The sequence below is a fragment of the Theobroma umbraticum genome, unplaced genomic scaffold (genome assembly GCF_002168275.2).
Source record: "Theobroma umbraticum cultivar Fairchild unplaced genomic scaffold, ASM216827v3 scaffold_56.0, whole genome shotgun sequence".
NCBI classification, from domain to species: domain Eukaryota; kingdom Viridiplantae; phylum Streptophyta; class Magnoliopsida; order Malvales; family Malvaceae; genus Theobroma; species Theobroma umbraticum.
In genome coordinates this window covers 7,113,196-7,122,303 of record NW_018397256.1, presented here as the reverse complement: position 1 = coordinate 7,122,303, position 9,108 = coordinate 7,113,196, and the positions used below count along the sequence as shown (strand labels likewise).

The 9,108-nt window shown below is 32.2% G+C and overlaps 1 pseudogene; it reads right to left on the bottom strand.

The window, feature by feature from the left end:
* Positions 1-325: 325 nt before the first annotated feature.
* Positions 326-1,337, bottom strand: LOC110410343 (uncharacterized; annotated as a pseudogene).
* Between the last annotated feature and the right edge of the window lie 7,771 nt (positions 1,338-9,108).

Sequence of the window (9,108 nt, the reverse complement as noted above, 5' to 3'; positions counted from 1 at the left end):
TACGAAAATCAGAAGGAACTTAAAAAAAAAAAGAGGAAAAGAAGATGAAAAATGAAAAGAAAATAAAAAATACGGGACATACGAAAACGATGAACGGGACGAATCAAAGGGAGAAAAAACCAACGGAACGGAAAAAACGGCTGAAGTGGGAAACGGGAAGCCAAACGCATTACGAAAAAGACAAAAGAAGTGCGCTGGAATGGAATGGCGTTGGAAGACAATCAAATTTTAAACCAATCAAAGCTGAGATCTGGCTTGAGATTTTTAGATTAGAGTTAGTTTTGATTAGATTAGATTAGTTTTTTTTCTAAGAGATTTAAGAGTGTTTCTGTGTGTGTCCAAAAGCCCTCAAATTTGCCATTGCCTGCAAATATGCGTGTATATACACCAACAAAGTATATGATAATTTGTTCCTCGGATTTTACGGTTTCGGTCACCCGGAGTACACTAAAAACCATATCCGTCCCGAATCCTTCGCTCAGATCTCCAACCTCTTCGCGTAATCTGACTTCACTGCCACCGTCCGGGGCGTTACTCCGAAGCCTCGATCTCCAATCACCGGAAAATCTCGGAGACTTAACCAAAAAGCGTTAAAAGATTTCACATACCGCAAAAGATAATCTTCACACATCCTCCGCTTTTGACATCAAGGAGAGCCGGCTCGGCCTCGGCTGGAACGCGGCGCGGCGACGCTGCTGATGAGAGGAAGGTCTGATCAAAGCCGACAAAGCCCTCTTAACTAGATCACCTTCGACTCCTCCGATTCTGACTAGCGAGTTCGTCATCGCAGATCTGCGCGCGTTGAGCCTGTTACTCGGCGCGTAACTTGTCCCCGCATGCGAGCTATTGAAGCCCTTATGAAGACTACAACGGAACGATCCCGGATGCGTGGTTGGGGAACACATACAAGTCCGCTTCGGCTGTTTGCTCTGTAAATTCTTCAACGCCTCCGTGTTTCTACGGACGGTCGTGTTGACCTGTGTGTCGGGGAGATGCGACGGTTATCAAGTGAAATCTCACGGACGACGCAGACTGAGAGTGGTTGTAAGTGACACGTGGGCGAGAGATAGATCTATGATGGTTAAAAAGTGAGGAGCGTGAAGAGAAACTAGAACTCGAATAAGCGAAAGCTGAAGAAGAAGAGATGGAGATTGTGAGGCGTAGTGAGAACTGAAGCGGCCGGAGGGGGAGAGGGATCGGAGAACCGGACCGCTCGATCTTCTAGAGGATGCCGCCATTTTTTTACGCTGTTGCAAAAGAGAGAGAAAGTGTGCGAGGAAGAAACAAGAGAATTTTTTTTCTATTGAATTTCTAAAAAGCCGTGTTTGGCTGTTTAGTTCGGCAAACCCAGCTTCACTCGAGCCAAGTATTTATAGGATGAAGGGAGGCGTCAGGGGTTTGGAATTTTCGCGAAATTTTCAAAGTAGGGATATTTAGTTCGGGAGATTTGCGGTTGTGCCCCTAAAGTTTTGTTTATTAATTTTTCATGCCGTCGTCGCTGTTATCATTTGCGGCTGTGCACGTCAATGATATTTTCTTCTTGTCCCATTGTTTATCTTGATGGTATTTGTATTTTTCTTTCGGTAAATTAGAGCCAACATCAAAGGAGGTGGGGAAACTTTTTAATGCATAAAACTATTTTAGAAATTGAAATGGTCAAAAATATTCAATTCGCTATAAGTACAAGTTCTTCTATAAAAAAATTTATAAAATATCTTCTTACAACGGTTATTTTCGATTTACCTAGAAAAATCATGATGTAAAAATATATTACAGGTGGTATCATTAATTGTGACTCAATCAAGTAATTTTTTTCATTGAAAGATGAATTAAAAGGCATTCAACAGAATGGGCCAATAAGTATTGATAATAGAATGACATAAATGTTCAAATTCAAGCCTCCCAGCCCAATTAATTAATTATGATTAGAACAGTCTATACGCAATTTATACATATTCTTATATATGGGAAATGGATGAATTAATAAAATGATTTTGAGTATACCGGAAGGTAGATAAATAAAAGTAAAAATGTCAAATTTATTCCAATAAGTCATAAATCATAAATGAATTTTAGAATTTTTCAATTATTTTTTTTAAAATAATAAATAAAACATCTAATCACTTATAATTTGTCTTGAATTTTAAGAATTTTGAAAAAGTGAACTATGACCATGGTTTAAGTGAAACAAAGTTAAATTTTCTTCCAACGTAAGAAGAATCCAAAATGTAACCAAAATAATAAAGAGATTCAATTACTTTTTTTAAAAAAAAGGGAAAAGGAGGTGGAGGGAGAGGCGCGTGACATAAGAAATAAATAAGAAAGAGAAAGCGTATTTATACAAGGGCAAAAGTGACAGAAGAGCGTGGCAGCAGCGTTAAAGACGTCGGACCTAAACACAGGTGGGGCCTGGTTGGGAGTGGGGGTTGGGTTGGGGTTAGTTAATGCCGGTTAAGGGACATGGTTTTTGGTTGTGAATCCACCAAACCATATAACCAACCAACGGATTTGGGAAAAAGCTATGGGCTCTGCTTCTTCACTCTCTCTCTTCAGCCGCTGCTCCTAGTTACAATTTGGAGTAGAAAAAAATATATATTTAAACAGAAAAGGGCAAAGATAGATCCGTTAAACTGACAGCTTTTGGCAACACTCAAAAGCTTTGCTGCCACGTATGGAGTCCAGCTTTATGACACCCACTCTATTAACATTCCATCAACCCTATCGATCCCCCTTGGCCTATAGCCCATAGCCCCTCTTTTTTATTTTTATTTTTCGTTTTTTTTTCTGTTGGTAAAATTCTATCGACATGGTGTTAGAAATTGGATGATGATGTCTTCGATTATGATAGCGGCACATTGCCCTTCGTCTACCTCTCCTCTCTCTTCTCTCATCTTTTCTTTTCTTTTTCCTTTTTTCTCTTTTTCTTTCGTCCTTTTATTTCTTCCTTGTCCAAATTTGGGTATAAATTATTAATATATAAAGTAATTTTTATTATATGTATGTGTTTATCATGTTATACATTTAATTGATGAGAAATTCTTTTTTTATCAATACTTTATATTTGTCAATGATAATGTAAAAACATTACATGATGTTACCTTTGATCCTAGTTGATTGAACTGTACATAACTTGATGTTTACCTAATTGCACTTGAGCATAAATTGAAAATTACTGCAAATAATGAGGTTTTCTTCAACTATGATGGAAATAACAAAGAGGGTTAATTTTTCAATATCAAAATAATATTAAGTGCTCATAAAAGAAAAAGAATAACATTGAGTAGCATTTCAAGTTTTTTTATGAATATTAAGTACTGTTTTGCTTCTAGACAATACAATTTGAATTAATGAGGTTTGTTCAATTGAATCGAGCATAGTAGGATTCCCTTCAAAAAACTCTTTTTTGGGACATTCCAAAATTTAAATCCGTTTTATATTTTTAAACATTTACTAATATTCTTATTTTCTTTTATATTACACATATTATAGTGATACAATAAAAATATGTATATTTTTATCCACTCTTAATCTTCTTTTATTTAGATAGAATTTAATTATTTTTTAATATAAAAAATAAAATATCTCCAAAAAATGCAATAAAAAAAAGCTCTATTTAATTTTACAATAAAACATCAAAAGACTATTAATGTGGATAATTCTTCTAAATCTACTTGTAACATAAATAAATTAAATAATTGAGCCGATATTAGGAGATAACAATTCAAAGGCGGAGAGATAGCAATCTGTCAAACTGTGGCACACAGTCACACATTTTAAGTGAAATACATAGTGACACATGGTGTTAGATAGTTTTGTTCATAAATGTAGCAAAGCAAAGGCAGTCAAGGCCCCCCTACCCGGTCTGCTTACACACACCGAAGGCACTTTTCCAAAGCCGAATTAAGGTATTTGCAAGCTTTTTCAATCATCTGATTCGTTTCCGACTCGGAAGATTCTCAACTCTTCCGCAAAACTACATTGAAAGACACGTAGCGCCATGTGGAAAGCAGCAGGGGTGGCTTGACAAATTCGTGTCAAAGTAATTCAATTTTAAAACATTTCTAGTTGTTATATATACATAATAAATTCTTGGGCATGCGAAAACGTGTTAGGCACAGTGTTTGAGTTTAAGAATATTTCATTGTTGTTGTGGTGGCAACTGTTGCTTCTTTAGAAAGGTCTTTTTCGTCTTTAACCAATTCGTCATTAATTAATTAATTAATTAATTAGTACACATGAGTTGTTACTTTATTCAAATGGCAAAGGTGGGAAGTACACTATTTTGAATTTTTGATATTGTCCGTGAAGTTTTCTAACTAATTCATGTGTTCTTGTTTTTCTAGAAAAACTTACCACCAAATTGTTGCTTTTCCCTAGTTTTCTTTTTCTTTTTGCCTTTTTAAAAGCTTTGGTTGTGCTCCATAGCATCAAAGTATAAATATATATATAAAAAAAGACGAAAGTAGGAGATATGATTTAAAGAGAAATCTAATTAACGACAAAGAAATAAATTATTATATGACAAGAGATTGCCATATCCTTTTTTGTGATTGCCCCAAACCAAGACCAAATGTTGCAAGCCACACAACAAATAATCAATAATTATTGGAAAGCATCGAATAATTATAACATTTTATATAGTTTGGTCTCCTTCATTATCATTATTATTATAGTAATTAATTAATTAATTTAGCAAACATAATCCACTAAAAAATCGTGCATTTGTTATATATGCCATTGTTTTTGGAGTAAACATCTGATCGACTACGTTATCCTGAGCTGATGGCGAGCCATTTCAAGTTTCAGGTTGCAAACTGCTAATACAACTCATTAAAGCGAAAAAGTTCATGTATTTTAATTCCATTTTTGTGGAGAGAATTAGTTGTCTTTTTTGGATCCCAACTTCTTAACTACAAAAACCCCAAGACTAGTTATATAATCATAGTTCAGTTGTGAACAACTAAACAGAAAACAGGGGAAATGTTCAAGAAAAGTCCTGCTCGCTGCTAATCCATTGGTGAACCGTAAGATAACAATTAAGATTTAATATTGGAATTTTCTCTCTTCCTTTATATCATTTGGATTGACTAGGCAGAGAGAGGGGCCCTGCTAGTGCTAGTTGCCAGCCAAAGTTAATTCAAAGAAGTAGAAGGAAGGTCCAAGGGAGATTTCATGCCCGAGAAATGTGCATCATGTTAACGTTAGAGGGACAATCGTTAACGTTAGGTTCTCTGTATGTTACAGGGAAGCTTGTCCGTTTATTACAAAGACTGACCAAATGTGTCATTATTATCTTGTTTCCCCTAAGCAATAATTATGCATATTCATTTCTTAAAAGAAAAACAGTGGCTGCACGACTTAATCTAGACGTTAGCCACATTTTTACATTCCAGTGAATCATAAGCAACAATTTAAAATTAACATCAATGTTCGACGGTATAATGATGAAATAAATCCTCAAATTATACAAAATTCCTTACTTAAACCCATACCTTTTTACTTAGATCAATTAAGCCTGTACTTTTTGAGTAATTTGTTTAGATGAAAAACAATTATGCTATTACAGAAAGTGAATGTCTGTTACTTATGGTAAATTTTTACATCTTTGTGATCAAAACTTATTGTTTCATCGGAAATTAACCTATTTGATTTTTAAATTTTATTATTTATATGTAATTATCCTGTCAGTGAAAAAATAATAGCACAATAACTTAATTGCTTCAAATAAAAATGTTAAGAGGTTAAGAGAGAATTTATTTATAATTCGAAGATTATTTTATCATTTTACTATTCCTTTATTGTCTAGCCATTGCTTGTTACTTGATGTTTAAAATAATAGTAATATATAATGATTTAAAATTGGAATTATAAGTGTTTCCAACATGATTAACATCTAAACAGCTTGGATTGGTATAAAAAAAAATTAGCAAACTCTTTTGGCAATTACTGCGTAGCGTCAATCTTCTGGTTCATGGAATGAGAATCCACCATTATTATGGGATCTATTTGTAAGATTTTTTTTCTTTATTCTTATCTTGTTGCAAGATGACCCAATGTTTGCATTGTTACTTTAAATAATTGAAAGTGATCTAATCATTACTTTTTCTTGGTGGAGAGAAGATTTGAATCCTCTTCTATCCTATGAAAAGATTGTTGGAAAAATCCCAAATTCATATCCAATCTCTTTCTTTTTATTTTCCACGATATAAAATTTGAGATAAGTTTTTTTTCAAGATCAATGGTGGAAGATGAATCTGTCCCAAAATTAATTTTTTGTAGAGAAAAAAACCAAGAAAATTAACGAAATGATTTGAAATTAAAGAGAAAATACAAAAATAATGACCTTAATATGTATGTCAATATAATATAAATTTTTTCAAAAAAAATTTGTGTCATATTTGAACTATTGGAACTATTATATTTTTTGACTCTTCGTCATTTTGCTTTTTATAAATTGCAACATTGATGTCACATTTATTAAAATAAAAGAGACTTGTTCCCGAATTGAAGAAAAGTTGAGCTGCAAGACAAAAGGGCCAAAGTAGATTTAACAATTTTAAGCACGGCATGATAATACGATATAAGAGAATACAAAATTAAATAAATTTGAGTTTAATCTTATAGTGTTTCGTGTTTTAATCCTATTAGACATAGTTAACACATTTAAAATATATTTAATTAATGGTATTATTGTATTTAAACGTATATAAATAATATGTTTTAATGTTAATGATTGATTTTATTAGTATAATAATAAATTTTAGGTATGTTGTTTATGTCAAATTTTATTATATTTGATATTATTTTTTTTATAATTATTAATTTTAAATTTAAATAATAAAATTATATTTAAGTATAAATATTTTAAGTTAATCTTGTTAAATGTGTTAATCATGTTAAAAAAATTATGTTAATCATTTAATCATGTTTATATTAATAAACACAATTCAATGATTAACATAATTTTAACATGTATAAAAAATCTTGTGATGTGTTTATTCATTCATGTGATGTGTCATATAAAAAATCTTGATATATTTAATAAACGTATTAATCGTGTCATATTAGATGATTATTAAACATATCTATATACATATTTTAAAATATTGATATAAATAATTATTTATGTTGTATTCGTATTTAATTTTATCATCGAGATACAATTAAGTCACGAAAACACGAATTATCATATTTAGACAAAAATATGTTGCTCTTACAATAATTATAACTGAGCAAAAAGGTACATTGGAGTAATGTATCATTTCTTTTAATACAAACTCTTCTTTCAATTGGAGAGACGTTGAGATTTGTGGTAACACCATCGGAATTGGATAAATCATAGTTTAGTACGTATCTTCCTTACTGTAATTACAGCCTAAAAAGAGTTGTCAAGGAAGATACCAAAGGGCCTAAAAAGAAATGCAACTTTGGGATTATGTGTATCTAAGTATACGAAAATTTGGCTCTATTTAATGCATAGATATGATTGGACATCCTTGAGTAAGGATAAGGAAATTGCAAGCTAGGGTCCGAGAAAAAGCATGCCCTTGCCGTGGGGACCTCTATGGATAGTGATACAGTCTCCATTATTACATAAAAAGATAAATATTTCATGGCTTTTTACTCAATAGGTTTATTTTTTGGTTACCCCTATTTTTTGTTGCACTGTTTCCATTCAGACCAAGCCAAATAGACAGGTATGAAACTCTTTAATATCTGTATTGAATAAGAAAATTGATTGCATTGTAATGAAATTATTTATTAAAAGTTAAATCAACATGAAAGAGTCAATTACTTTTCTTTTTCTTTTTCATTTTCAGTTTCTTTCTGCAACTAGAGAAATGGATGTGGAAAGATCCTAATATTGAAATGGTCTTCTTCATTTGTTTTATTTTTTAAAAAATAAAAGTAACCTTCAATTTGTTTCCCACATTTAATTGGTGCTATTGATGAATTGACATTTAAATGGTACATTTCTTTACACACCTTTCAAAGCCAACATAAAAATGTGAAAAAAAAATGTTTGATTGAAAAGTTTTAAGTAACATTTTATTTTTGTGTTGGGAATTACAAATGAAGATTTTACCAGTTTTAATACTCCTTTTTATTTTCTAAAACAGAAAGAAGAAAGAGTAACATGAACAGTTTAACTTAATATATAACCCTCACGAATAACTATGTTTGAATTAGTACACAAAAGGGCTCCACTTCCTGCGATCATGTCAAAGTGGTTGGTATAGATTGAAATAGAAATAGAAAGAAAGGCTCTGGGCAGCTGCAGCATATGACCTTGACCCAGGAAAATTAAATAGAGGGCAGATGCAAATGAAATAATAAAAATACCTAAAGAAAGTGTTGTGGAAAGGGCCAACACCAGCCAATGAGGCCACAGTAACCACTGGGTAGCCACCCACATTGGACTTATTTTTCTGTACACTCAAAAAGATCTCAATTTAACAATTTTACATCTTTCAAATGCACACCAAAAGCCAAGAAAAAATTGGGTCAACCATTTCAAACTCTCTCTCTCTCTCTGTCCTTCCTTTTTCCTCCTAGTTTAATTGTCTTTCCCTCTCAATTCTGCTCCAAATACCAGAATTTTAAGCCAAACGCGTTTAGAATAGATTAAATTGGAAGATTCTTATGTCACGGACTATTACTATTCTAATCAACAAAATTAATTAAGTTGGAAATGTTTACTGGTTAAGATGCCTTTGGTAATAAACTTTATTTGGCGTTACAACCTTTGATTGTCTTTCATTACATCATTCATTTGGTTTTTTTTTTTTAATTTCACCAAAGTGAACCTGTTTCCGCTTCTGCCTTTCATCACTTACAAGAACTGTTCGCACATGAATGAAAATGACTTAATTAAATTAAATTGAAAAAAAAATAGTGTGACGTTGAATGTATGACTTGACTTTATAAATTAAAATTTTTTGTAAGGTGTCGCTATTTGAATAAATTGATTTTCGTAACTTCAAACCTCGATCATTCCCTTTATTTATTTGCTCCGGCGTCACTAAATAGTTTCTCAAACTGTAATTGTAGGATTAGAGGAGAGAGTAATAAGTTTGGGAGGCCAAAATATTAGAATAACGATACTCT